We start from the raw sequence: 14,646 nt of genomic DNA, 5'->3' as shown, positions 1-14,646 counted from the left end.
TACTGCTGCTGATCAGCCGAGAGCAACAAGTTATTAATGAACGCCGAACAATTCTTGTTTGGACCAAAGAAAACCTTTTCTTGTGGTGGCAGATGGTGCAGTTATATTTACATCATGATGAATAATGCTAGCAGCAAAAGTGCTGTAATGAAAACATTGTATCAAATACAGAATCTATTCTACATGCCAGGAGCACTCAGGCAGCTCTATGGAAGGAATGTTGGCGAATTTGTTACCATGTGGAAATGTAGTGGATACAAGTATAGTAGAATAGCATTGCTAATACCCTGTTTCCCTGAAAATAAGACATACCCTGAAAATAAGACCTACCCTGAAAATAAGACATAGCATGATTTTCCAGAATTTTATTGAGGATGCAAAATGATTTTTCAGGCTTTTTGAGGATGCTTGAAATATAAGCCCTACTCCAAAATTAACAGTTAATTTAAAAAAGTCAGTTTAAATAGTGTCCAGGCAGCTATACATGTAAAAAAGTTAAACCTTTTTGAACAAAAAATTAATATAAGACACTGTCTTATTTTCGGGGAAACACGGTAGCTCATGTAATCTTTATACTTTAACCAGAGCCATATTAAGGGTTTCTAATTTATGGAACAGTCCATTTATTGTGGGTCTCCAACTAACGTGATGCCATCCACCACCATATATTGAGGGACGTTTAGTATAGCCTCAAGTCCTACCAGCTGGAATTTGCAGTTCGATGTGGAACATATTAGAGATGTAATAACAGACATACCTACCCACACTCACTTCCTTAAACTGATCCATAAGTGACTTATAGACTATATGTGCGCATTCTTAGGTGGGCAGTTTCATTCAGTTAGACTGCATTGTGAGAAGAGGGAAGAGATGTGCAATACGCACAGGACTCCACAGTGAATTTGCCAACCTTTTTTAATCCATTAAATGCAAAGTATTGCAGATAGCGTATCAGATCCTCATTTAACACATAAACACAGCAGCAGAACCAAGCTAGTTACATATATATGGTACTAGAACCAAGATCACAACATAAATACAGAATCAGAACTGAAGACAGACATAAATACTGTACCAGACCCAAGTAGAGTACATAAAGATAGTCTCAATACAGTATTTATATTCTATGCTTGGGTCTGGTAGTAAATACACAGTACATAAAAACTGTAACACAACAAAGCATAGTACATAATGACAGTACCAGAACCAAGCATAATTCATGAATACAGCACTAGAACCATGTACAGTACAAATATCAATTGCAAAGTTAATGTTTCTATAAAGGTTTGTATTAAGTGAAACTACAGCATCTAGTTTGACCTAAACAAAGTTAGGATATAATGGGAGTTGTTTTAGGAACTAGATTAGCACCCCACAATCTTTGCAGACCATACAGTGAATGCAGTACTGGTGAGGTGCGACATGGAAGGAGAATACACAATGACATTTAGTGATTCACAGATGACATAATCTCTGTTTTCTTCTCCTTCCGATCCACACCACAATGATGACTTCTCCCGGCCACAACTTGTCTTTGCAATATATCTTTGGATCCTTGCTTTTACATCATACCTCTGCATTTTATGGTAATACAAATTTTTCATAGTGTCATACACTGTCCCCCTGAAAATAATCGTACCAAATATTAACTGCTGCATATAATAGTGCTGCACATGCTGTGTCCCTTGAATATTAGTACTACATACATTGTGTTCCTGAATATAATAGTGCTACATACCCTGCGCTCATAAACATAATAGCAACACGTGATATGCCGTGTGAGGATGCAGACCCAGAACCTCTTGTGTCCTGGGCAATAAGCTCTTCATTCTGAGCTGCTACTGGTCATTCTGGACAGCTCCTGTGCTGAACGCATTGTCCTAGTTTAGCTCTGTCATTAGTTAACTGATTGCACTTGCTCTGTGGCATATCACAATTGTTGCTGCCCTATTTAATCGGAGCTTTGTACTTCCTGTGCCTGACTATGTTGGCTTGTCTTTGTCCTGATGGCCTTAAGGTCCCCATTATTCTGATATCTTTCTCCTGTGTACCAAACCCTGCATATATCTGAGGAAGGCTGACAGTATTCTGCAGCTAAGAGCTTAGCTTTATGACAGCCACGTTATATTATGCCCTTTACAACATGCTTTTTGCAGTAGCTACAACTAAGTGTATATGTCACAAGTGGTGGTGAAACAATAGGCTCAGGATGGCGCAGCAGACAGGCGTAGGCCAGATTCCTTTTTTTGTATAAAAATAACTTTACTGAACTAAGAATGGTATGCTATTTCCGCTCCATGAGAGGGTTCGGTATTTAATTGCTTGCATAAATTTTAACCAGCATTCCATGCTAGCAAAATGTCCTTCTTCAAGCTAGTACTGCATACTTCATTTCCATACATCCATGGCACACACTAACATCACGGTCTCAATGCACCATAGGTGTTACGATCGTGTGGGCAAACTAAGCACGGGGCCCACACGATCGTGACCAAAGGAGGACTGGGTATGTAGACAGGTTTCAAGCAACTGACCCTGCGCTACCAGGAGGTTGACCTGGCCCTACCTAAGCCGGGACATTGCCCCAATAAGGGCAGCTCAGTGGTCTTCAGATCTCGGCCCTAGCTGATCCTAGGAGCCACGCACCAGAACAGGATGCATTCACATGCCACATGACAGGGACTGAACAATAGGACACACAGAGCCAGAAAACACAGCATACAGCAGCCACAATGCAAACACTGATAGAGGATGATAAGCTGAATATAAATGCGAGGTGTTAGTTCGTACATTGGCCAATGAACTTAAACTGCAAGCCCCGGCAAGGCCCCTCGTATCTTGCAGTCCCTACACTAGCATGACACATCTACCAGAGGGCCCTAGGGGCCAACCTAGCGCAGAGATAGTAAACAAACTCAGCAGACCAAATTGACACAAAATAAATGTACAACCGGACAGGCACAGATCACACAGCAAGCTGCAACAGAAGACAGATAGCAGGTCAGACAGCAAACTGACACAAAACTGAAAGAATATAAATGTACACATGGACATGAACCAGCAAGACACAGATCACACAGCAAGCTTGGAACAGGACAGATACATCCAAACAGTACAAGACCAGCTTCAGACTGACAAGAGCTGGGTTTATATGTGCTAAAGGCTAAAGGGAATTGGCTGCTGGAGATTACCACACCCAGCCAGCTCAATTAACCCTCAACCACCTGTAGCCATTCTGCTAGGAAGCTTAGAACTACAGATCCCAGCAGCACACGTAATAATAGGTCTCTACATACAGACTGTCCTCTATTCATACTTTCAGAGTTACGCCTACTTAAGGACTTGGCGCACCGTAGGTGTGTAAGGTACATCACTTCCATATTATAGATTCTCTATATGCATAGCACCTCTGTGAAGGCCCTGCCATACCAGTACATACTCAACATTAACTGCTGCATAATCGGTAAATATCTTTAACATACTTAACCCCTGCATTGCCAGTGTACATATAAACCCATAACAACTATCACGTACATTTGTCATAGTTCACAAAGTCCATATGTGCGCACACTTAGTAATTTGAGACTGGTCTCACATGTCTAGCAGCTTTCGTCAGGTCCATTTTGCCATCATCTACTTCAGGACCAAGTCCCTGTGGTAAGAGAGCTTCCCTCTTCCACGTAGTCTGTGTCTTTTAATTTGCCCCGGTTATCTACCCCTTTCCTCGCTCTCTAATTCGCTGCTCCCCCTGCATGGGGACAGCATTCAGGTAACCATGTGAAATGGCTGCCGCTATATACTCTGCAAGTCTGTTGCTGGCCCTCTTACTGTCCAGTCCCTGTGTGTGTGTGCGGCCAAAGGAGCTCACACTGCTGTTTCTCTCCTGCTACCATAACACCCTAGTGACGCAGCTGAAATGCTACTTATCTGGCCAATATGGCCATTGTCACATCAGTGAATGGGCTCAGGTGGGGCAAAGCCCACCTCTATACACTTTACCCTATCATGTAGGCATCTCTTCTGGGAGGTGATGTGCTATACGCATCACTGCTCACATCATTCCAGGGGGGGGACACCTTTTCTTCAGCCTCTATGAGACCACCACAAAGTGGTGCTGCTCTGCACTCTTCATGTGCCCTTCTTTGCCTCCCCCCCCCAACTGTGGCTCTGGTCGGTGGAGGGGAGATTGCCATACAGCACTTGTCAGCAATTGCCAGTTTCCAGTCTGCTGTCCCTCCTGGATAGGTACCAGACCAGAGGGGTCAGGGCTTAACAAACAGAGCTCCCTGATGTTCTTAAAAGTAGTAGAGTCACTGCTAAAATGTTGGATTGCTGGCCGGAAATTAAATGGAATATAGTCAATGGGGGTCTGTTCAATGCTATTTGGTTTCATTGGAAGATGGAACCATTCGGCGAGGAGGTGCATTTTTCCTGCTACTCATATGGAACAGGTAAACAGAACTCCTGAACGCTGATGTGAATGAGCTCTAAGACTAGCATCCTTGATAACGCAAACCTTCCTTGCAAGTCTAGAAGTCAGTTCTTGTGCTGCACTAATTCTTTGAAATGTGCTACTCTGATAATCTCGTTAATTTCCAACATCCTCACACACATATTTTTAGGCTGTCCTGTAACACTTCATCATGCTCACATCACAGTATTCATGATACAGTTTATGCTTACTACCTATAACACACCTGTTTCACTTTGAACAAGCAGGAATGATCATGAGCCATGGTAGTTCCAATTTGCATCAAAATGTAATTCTATTTCAAACGCTTTGGGTAAGGCAATTCTGCATAATTAATTAGGGATTGTAAGTGGGCTTCATAGTGTTCCATTTTTGAACAGATGAATTCCCGTAATCGAAAAATGTTGTCAGTCAGGAATAAGAAGCTCCATTTGGTCCATTGTTTTTGTTTCTGTAGCACATGGACAGTTTAAATAATCCACTGATAATAATAAGCTCATTACAATGTTTGACGCTACTGAGACCCCCAACCAACAATATAGAGGTAACCTGGCAACAAATGTTTAATGCCCTATCAGCCTGTAACAGGGAAAAAGACACAATGGATCATCCAGTGATGAAGCCATTATTTGCCGCTGCTTTCTCATCTATTAGCTAGAGTAGAGCAGCTACAAAGAGCATCTCTCATACTGGAGGTCTCTCCGTGAACTGCCATCGTGCATTAAATATGAGCCATACTGAAGTTATACACTTACCCCCTCCGGTGCTGGCGTCCTCGTCTCCATGGCGCCGACTAACGCTGTCTTCTCCTTCCATTAGACGCGCTTGCGCTGTGCGGTCTTCTGCTCTGTTCAATGGGGCCGCTCCAGCGTGCTCGCGTCGCCGAGGTCATCTGCGCATGCGCAGACCAGCTCTCCGGCGCGAGCACGCCGGAGGGGCTGCATTGAACAGAACAGAAGACCGCACAGCGCAAGCGCGTCTAATGGAAGGAGAAGACAGCGTTAGTCGACGTCATGGAGACGAGGACGCCAGCACCAGAGGAGGTAAGTGTATAACTTCTGTATGGCTCATATTTAAAGGGGTTGTCCTGCGCCGAAACGTTTTTTTTTTTCTTTCAATAGCCCCCCCGTTCGGCGCGAGACAAACCCGATGCAGGGGTTAAAAAAGAAAACCGGAGAGTGATTACCTGAATCCCCGCGCTCCGGTGACTTCTTACTTACCTGGTGAAGATGGCCGCCGGGATCTTCACCCTCGGTGGACCGCAGGGCTTCTGTGCGGTCCATTGCCGATTCCAGCCTCCTGATTGGCTGGAATCGGCACGTGACGGGGCGGAGCTACAAGGAGCTGCTCTCCGGCACGAGCGGCCCCATTCAGAAAAGAAGACCGGACTGCGCAAGCGCGTCTAATCCGGCGATTAGACGCTGAAAATTAGACGGCACCATGGAGACGAGGACGCCAGCAACGGAACAGGTAAGTGAATAACTTCTGTATGGCTCATAATTAATGCACAATGTACATTACAAAGTGCATTAATATGGCCATACAGAAGTGTATACCCCCACTTGCTTTCGCGGGACAACCCCCTTTAATGCACGATGTATATTACAAAGTGCATTAATATGGCCATACAGAAGTGTATAACCCCACTTGCTGCCGCGGGACAACCCCTTTAATTGAATTCAGACCACACAGCAGACTTCAAAATTAATGTAGATTCCAAACCAGACTCTTTAAACTATTAAGAACCCAGGACCAGACCCCCAAATTTTATAAGCTATGCCATAACCCAAACTCATTCAAACACCAAGCCAAACTCTTAAATTAATTCACACCCCAGGATGAGACTCCAAAGTTAATTCAGACCCAAGATCCAAAAATTCAGACCCCAGACTAGACCCCTAAAGTAATTCAGAGTCTGAAACAAATTCTGAACCAAAACTGAACCTCTAAATTAATGAAGACCCCAAACCAGAGTTTTCAATTACTCAAGATCCAAGACTAGACCCTCTAAATTACTGTATTTTTCATCTATAAGACACACCGAACTATAGGATGCATTCCTGTTTTAGAGCTGGAAAATAGGTAAAAAATATTTTGAACTCACCCAGGGACAGCGCGGGGTTAGTGCCGGGCGATGGAGCAGAAGAAGCAGCAGCGATCTGAAAAAAACAGCTCTCCATGTCACAGTAGTGCTTGTGTGTGGCAGGAGAAAGGGAAGAAGGCGCTTGGTGGAGGCAGGGAGCAGCAGCAGTACCCACTGGCGCTCACCACCAATCAGCCGTACGTATGGGAGGCAGTGGGGAGCAGAGAAAATTTCTGACTGATTGCACATTTGTTTGTGCGATTTTGTGAGTTTAACGCACGACCGCGCTAACTAAATCACGGTCGCGCTAAAAATGGTAATTGCAATGAATTTTTTAGCACATTCACTTTATAAGACGCAGCAACTTTCCCCCCCCCCCCACACTTTTAGGGGATAAAAGTGTCTTATAGAGAGAAAAATACAGTAATTAAAGACCAAGACAAACCCCTAAATCCAGACCCCATACCACAAAATTAATTCATACTCCAGTTCAGACTAAAAACAATAAATTCAGGTCGCAGACTAGACCTCTCTTTACCTACCACTTCTTACTCCTAGCTTCTCTTCGCGCCTGACACTTGTATGCCAGGCCCTGAGGTGCCTGATATATATGCTGCACTGTAAGCAACCTAGCCTTTGGGGCCTGGTTGCAATTGGAACCACTGAAACCCCTAGCGCAATGCCACTGTATGTAATTAAGATAGTCCAACAGTTAAAATAGAATATTCACATTCAAAAATACCTTGTGCAAATGGCCATGTTGTTCCTGTCCAGACCTTGTTATCAGCAATAAGTATATAAATAAGGGTTCAGCAACAATCTCAATGTGTGCTATTCAAAATGCAGTATTTATCAAATGCAAGTCCTAAAATATAACAAACCTTTTAAAAAAGAATTCAGTTCATTTAACAGCTGTGGGTCCATCTCTTATCTTCTATTAAGCCACATCTGGTCCCCCATAGCAGGGGAAGTCTATAATATATGGACTGACCGGAATATTGTGGCTCAAATACAGAGGCCGGATTTGTTGGAAAAAGAAAAAATAGGAAATACTGTAGTTATAAAAAATTGAATCTGCAGCAGATCTTAACCTTTTCTGCAGTTTAGTCAGATAGTGAGTATCCTCAAAAGGGTTACCGATTCTATATGAGGGTATTAGAATTCAAAGGGTATTGTGCAACAATACTTGATTTGTTTTGCCTTGGGCTCTTACATTAGGTTCCATTCTTTCCCCAAGTCTTTTTCTTTCCAAACCTGGCCTGGATCTAACATGGTTGCCCATTATGGGCTTTTACCTGTATGGACAGCATGACTATAATGCTTGTCCTTCTGCATGTTAATCTTATTCTTTTAAATCAAGACCAATTCAGACTATAAAATAACACCCCTCATTAATTTCAACTTCATTGGTGTTGTTTATTTGATCATGTGTTGCACTTACAATGTACAATATGTAAATTATACCACTTCTCTACTCAAAGTTAGCATTTGGCATCATTTGTCAGTTGCATCTAATACAACAACTGTAAATATGGCTGTTGTGTCTAGATATTTTGTTCCGGTTTATGGGGGCAATATTTCTGTGTTTTCATTCCAGGGGATTGAAAAGATTTTTAGCCCTAAAAGGGGTGGTGGCTACAAACAAATTATTAAGTCATGAGGCAAAGTGGATTTTTGACTTACAAAGTCATATTCCTAGTAGTATGAATATTAGGCTGCATTCACACGAACGTATATCGGCTCGGTTTTCACGCCGAGCCGATATATGTCGTCCTCATGTGCAGGGGGGGAGGACGGAAGAGCCAGATGCAGGAACTGAGCTCCCGCCCCCTCTCTGCCTCCTCTCCACCCCTCTGCACTATTTGCAATGAGGAGAGGCGGGACGGGGTCGGGGCTAATTCACCCCACTTAGCCCCGCCCCCTCTCCCCATTGCAAATAGTGCAGAGGGGCGGAGAGGAGGCAGAGAGGGGGCAGGAGCTCATTTCCTGCTCCTGGCTCTCCCATCCTCCCCCTCCCCCTGCACACGAGGACAACGTGTATCGGCTCGGCGTGAAAACCGAGCCGATATACGTTCGTCTGAATGCAGCCTTAGACAAGAATACAACATTATTTCAGGCGTGACATTATGCAGATTTGTATTTCCTTGTTTTATTTTTAGTTTCTGCGATTGGTTAGTTGTTACCATGTGACTTGTATCCGGTGTGTATTTAAACAAGCTTGAAGCACTGTGAGGCTATACCATGATAAAGAACTTAATCCAAAATGCATAGCACATGCACCTTAATCTTATTATGATGTGACCGCATGTTTTAACTATTTTTTAATAAACCAGAGAATTTTATTGTTCGTCGCTTTGTTCTAGATTTTTTCTTCCTTTTGCATGCGGTGGATTCCTTGCCCTCTGGGAAAATTCTGTGCACTCAGCCTGGACAGTAGAGGATTTTAATTGGTGAACCGACTATTTGAACTCTTATTATGCGCATAAATAGACATCTATTATATACCGTTTACCCTTAAAGGGAACCTGTCACCTCCCTACAACACCATAAACTAAGTTATGGTGCTGTTACGGTGGGTGACGGGGAGCCTTGTTTTTTTTTATTTTTTTTTATACCCATCCGCTCCCTGGATCCTGCTCTATCACCCGTGGAAGTCCAAACAAAAATTGGTCTCTTTTCAGATTCCTGTGCGTGCGCTCTCCCATATTGGTATATGGAAGAGTATGCACACGGCAATCTGAAAAGAGCCATATTTTTATGTGGCGTGCGGACATAAGCTGGCGATGGCACGGGATTAGAGATGAGCCAGCACCTAAATGCTCGGGTCCGTGTTATTCGAGTTGAGCTTTTCGTAAAATTCGAAAGCTCTACTCGAGTAACAAATCCCATTGGCTACAATGGGAGACTCAAGCATTTTTGTATGTGGGATGCTGGGTCCCAAGCTTTTTTTTTTTCTTCTCTTTCTCTTTCGTTATCTCTCTCTCCCTCTCTCCCCTGCCTGCCAGACAAAAACAGGGAGGAGCCAAAACAGGCACGTCACAGCGGGAAGGAGCCAAAATCGGGGCGGGGTCGAACACTGCTTGATGCTCGTTCGAGTAACGAGCACCATCGAGTACACTAATACTCGAACGAGCATCAAGCTCGACAGAGTACGTTCGCTCAACTCTACACGGGATCCAGGGAGCCGATGGGTATATAAAATACATGACCTGGATCCCCATCACCCCCCTAACAGCACCAGAAATTAGTTTATAGTGCTGTGGGGGTATGACAGTTTACCTTTAACTAAAAAAAAACTTATCTTTTTTCTTATACTTTAGTTGTTGTTTTGTTGCACTCCAACTGTTACATCTTAATTTGCCTTTATTATTTAGGTAGCAATACTTCGATTTTTCCAATCATTACTTCAGCATATTCAATCTGCGGCTGTCTGGTTTTGGGCAACCACTTGTTCACTATCCATAGCTGAAGTTGAGTCAGTGCAGTGACATACAGACAAATTTCTGAATAGTCGCTCTGTGTAAGCCACAGTGCTTCACAGATCTACAGTACTGTCAAAAGTTTTAGGCAGGTGTGGAGAAAATGTTGCAAAGTAAGAATACTTTCAAACAGAGAAGTGTTACTAGTTTATTTTTTATCAATTAGCAAAATGCAAAGTAAATGAACAAAAGAGAAATTTAAATCAAAGCAATATTTGGTGTGACCGCTCTTTTCCTTGAAAACATCATCAATTCTTCTAGGTATATTTGCACACAGGTTTTGAAGGAACTCAGCAGGGAGGTTGTTCCAAATATCTTGGAGAACTAGCCACAGATCAGTGGATTTAGGCTTGCTCAAGTCCTTCTATTTCTTCATGGAAACTTAGCGCAGCAGCTAAGACGCATCATGCTTACTTCCCTTTGAAATCAGAAGTGCCATCTGCTCCCAGCTGGCAGAAACCAGTGGAACCCAGGATACCCATCTACTGTTCAGAAAAGTCTGTCCAGAAGGGGTCTTTGTAAAGCTATGGAAACAGTAAACAAACTGTGGCACAGAAAGTTATCCTAACTATTAAGTATCAAGTTAGGCTTGATACTTAATGCTTAATACTTGTCCACCCCCTGTGTGTATATACATTATCCCAATAAAACAATTACAATGCTCAAAATATATATTATTGTAATCATTAATATTAAAACAGTTCATTACATAAATACAGCACCAGTATCAAGATCAATAACAGGGTAAACTGTTTATCAGCCCCTGTGATTTAAGTTTGTACTTTCTAAAATGACATGAACAATGGTAAGGTATGATGGGACTTGTCAGTTCACAAACAAGATTACTACTACCCATTATCACTCTACAGACCATACAGAGACTACAGGCTGCCAGTAGCAGAATAAACAATGACCCTTTGACTCACACATGATGTCATCTCTAATTAGTATTGACGTTTTCTTCTCCATCCAGCCCAGACCGACATGATAAGTTGTCTTGGACACAACTTGTCCTTCAAAGGTTGCCACGCAAATGTCTTTGCTTTTTCATATCCGTAATCCCTATATTTAAGATAAACTTTTTAATAGTTCCACACATGATTTCCCCTATAACCTTGTACAATGCAACTCACAGAATTCCCTGAGTAATGAATAACAAGCTGCAATGAAAAATGACCCACACTGACCGCCTGTAGTAAATAAGGAGCCTTAATGTGTGCCTGTAGCAATAAATAGCCATACTGCCCACCTGTAGTAATAGATGTACTGTCCGAGTAGTAATAAATAGCCATACTGCCCACCTGTAGTAATAAATAGCCATACTGCCCACCTGTAGTAATAAATAGCCATACTGCCCACCTATAGAAATAAATAGATGTACTGTCCCAGTAGTAATAAATAGCTATACTTGTTTAACTGTAAAGCTACGATAATGTTGGGGTGCTATTCTTTGGCTTCATATATAAATGATGTATTAAGTCAAAGACCTAATGTATGCTTCCTTTACACATGGAACTATTGGACATCAAGCACTTGTTTACCTTGGAGGAGTAAGGTCCTAAACCACTTGACAATATAGTGTATACACCGAGGCCCATTCATTTGCGAAGAATATTTAAATTTTGGCAGCTTTGACTTGCCCTACTAAATGGGTTGCCTCTAGAGAGGAGCAAACATACTCGTTTAGGGCGATTTCGCAATCGAGTAGCGCTTTTTCCGAGGAACTGACTACTCGGGCGAAAAGATTCGGGGGGCGCCGGGGGTGAGCGGGGGGTTGCAGAGGGGAGTGTGGGGGGGAGAGAGAGTTCCCCACTGCTACCCCCCGCACCCCCCGAATTTTTCGCCCGAGTAGTCACTCGAAAAAAAGCGGTGCTCGATTGCGAAATCACCCTAAACGAGTACGCTCGCTCATCTCTAGTTGCCTCTTTTACAAGGATTGAACGTAAACTTGGCCCAAAGTGAAGTACCACATAGAAACAGTAAGGGTAAGGCCTTGTTCAGACGAGCATTTTTTCCCCCACACAAATGGCAGCGCAAAAAGATCGCCACTCGCGTGTGGAAAAATCGCTTGAACAAAGCTAAAGGTGTGATCTACATTCACGCATAATTTTTTTCGTTCACACGAACCGTGGTGTGTGCTGCGTGTTAATTCAGCTGCCATTGGAGTCAGTGGGAACTCCTGTGCAAAACGCACCAAAGATAGGTCAGGTGCTATCTTTTCACACAGCAGACCTTAGATGCGGTCATTGTAGCCACACATATCCTCTCTTTTGCAGGTGCGAGTATTTTGCGCATCTAAAAATCGTTCATGTGAACGCTTCAATAGGAAACCATTGGTTTTAAATGATGCGCAAAAAAAACCGCTTGTCTCGACGAGGCCTAAGTCTACACAAAACTAGGGTGAATTTGTGGCGATCCCACAGCAAAACCTACATGTGTTACATACGAATTTGGCTTTAGATTTTTCTGTGATATCACCGCGGGTTTCGCCCATGTACATTAAAGCGGTAAGATCTATTCTATACCACAAGTCTGCAGCAACTCTTTCACGTCTGAAGTTATTCTAAAAGTCTTTTTCTAGAGCCGATGACCAGGATCATGGTATGTTTTGCTTATATAAACTGCCGTATAACATCCTGTATAGCGTCCAATGTACACAGTATGTATCAAATCACTGTCTAAATCCCTTAGTCCCACAGCCTGTTTGCACCTTAATGGCCAACTAATTTTCAATTATTTTTTTTTTCATCATCGCATAAGTTTGTAATTTTTCAGTTGACATGGTCATATTGGGGCTTGTTTTTTGCTGGACATTTTGATCACTTTTTATTCTATTTTTTCTAGGGGGAAGATAACCAAAATCTGCAATTCTGGATGTTTTAAAAAAAAATTAATTCTGCAGGTCAGTATGATAACGTCAATATAGCAAATTTTTATAGCTTCTGTCAATGGTGCTATGAGTTTTTGTTGTTTTTTTGCAGGACAAGTTGTACTTTTTAATGGTAGCATTTGGTGATCCATATGACTTTTTGATCAATTTGGATTCTGTTTTTTCTGAGGTGAGATATGCAAAATTAGCCATTTTTGCCAAGATTTGTTATACTTCTTTTCACCGCATGTACAATGTGAGTCAAATATCATGATTACTTTTTCATATGGGTCATTACAAACGCAGTGATACCAAATTAGTGGTGACTTGTGGTTTGACTTTTTTTTTATTCATTATTTTTTTACATTTTTTACTTTTCTTAATTTCTATATTTTTTCCCACTAGGGGACTTGAATGTCATTATTTTTATACTTCTTATAATATACTGCAATGCTTCAGTATTATAGTGAATTAGGTGGTCCTATGAACCTCAGCTAGCCTCGTAGGCAACTGTAGAGGTCAGACCCAAAAGCCAATTTCTAACCTCTGGGTTTCATAACAACCCATCAGGATCACGTGGTGGAGTTCCAATGGAGAACTTTAACATGCCGCGAGGGTGTTAAACATGCCATGTAAGGGGTTAAACTGCAGGAATTGGTGGTTTCTCTGGTCCCTGCCATTGGAGTATGTGCTGAATAGTCATCAAGCAGCCCAAGCCCCTGCATACCAATGTCAGGCTCCTGGTGCAGCACCATAAAAAGGGGCATGCATCAGAATAAGGGCCCTTAAGGGCCGCCGTAAGAAGGCTTTTGGGAAGTCATTAAGGAATTAATATCAATATCTTTAATTAATGATTCTATACTTTGCAGTTACAGAATATGTACAGTAAAAAGGTCCACAAATATAGTTGCGTACCTGATGCAAGAATTTGTGAGTTGCCAAAGTTATTTTTTTATTGGAATTATCTTGCAAGGGCAATCATTTTCAGTGACCATAATATCCCAGTGGGTGGACTGCTTTGCTGCCATCCCAGTTAACAATTGTATAAATCTGGGTGTATTTTCTTTTCCCAAGCATTATGTAGATCACTCTGGTATTTGATGGTTTGTGTTTAATTGGTCTCTCCCTTGCCCCTTTTACTATTGTAAATAAAAGGGTTTAACAATGATGAATGATCCAGTCATATAGCTCTACACTGAATACTATGGCATAACAGTTTAGCAATGAATAAAAAAAATGTGTAAATCAAGTGGTTTAAGTATGAGAAACACCTCAAATATGCTTTCAGGATACATTGAAGAAGTGCATTTTGTATTGGTTGTTTGACTAATGACAGCCTATTGATTACAATGGCCCAGAAACTAGCAAGACAATCAGCGCAGAAGAGGTAGAAAAAGTGCCCTGTAAAGAGAGCCAAACTAACAGGACAGGTGGGAGTTCTCCTGGCGTGCTTCCACTGCTCACCTCACGCTCTAGGCCACCCCCCCAGTCTAACCTCATATTTATTACATGTCCAGTGGATATGTGATAAATGCTTCACGCTATAACTGTACCTGTATAAAATGTGCCTGCCCTCAAATTACCGAAATAAATGTGTAAACCCCCATGCTCCTGGAATTTAATATACTTAGCTACTTCAGAATTTTGCACCGTTCTCAGCTTATATTTACTAGCCGATCTCTTATAAGGTTGTCTCCAAATAGTGCGTATTTGCATACCATTTCAATGAGCCTTTCTGTATATT

This window comes from Eleutherodactylus coqui, chromosome 9 (assembly GCF_035609145.1).
Source record: "Eleutherodactylus coqui strain aEleCoq1 chromosome 9, aEleCoq1.hap1, whole genome shotgun sequence".
Classification (NCBI taxonomy): domain Eukaryota; kingdom Metazoa; phylum Chordata; class Amphibia; order Anura; family Eleutherodactylidae; genus Eleutherodactylus; species Eleutherodactylus coqui.
The sequence above is the reverse complement of the archived record's forward strand: the minus strand, read 5'-3'. Positions refer to the sequence as shown.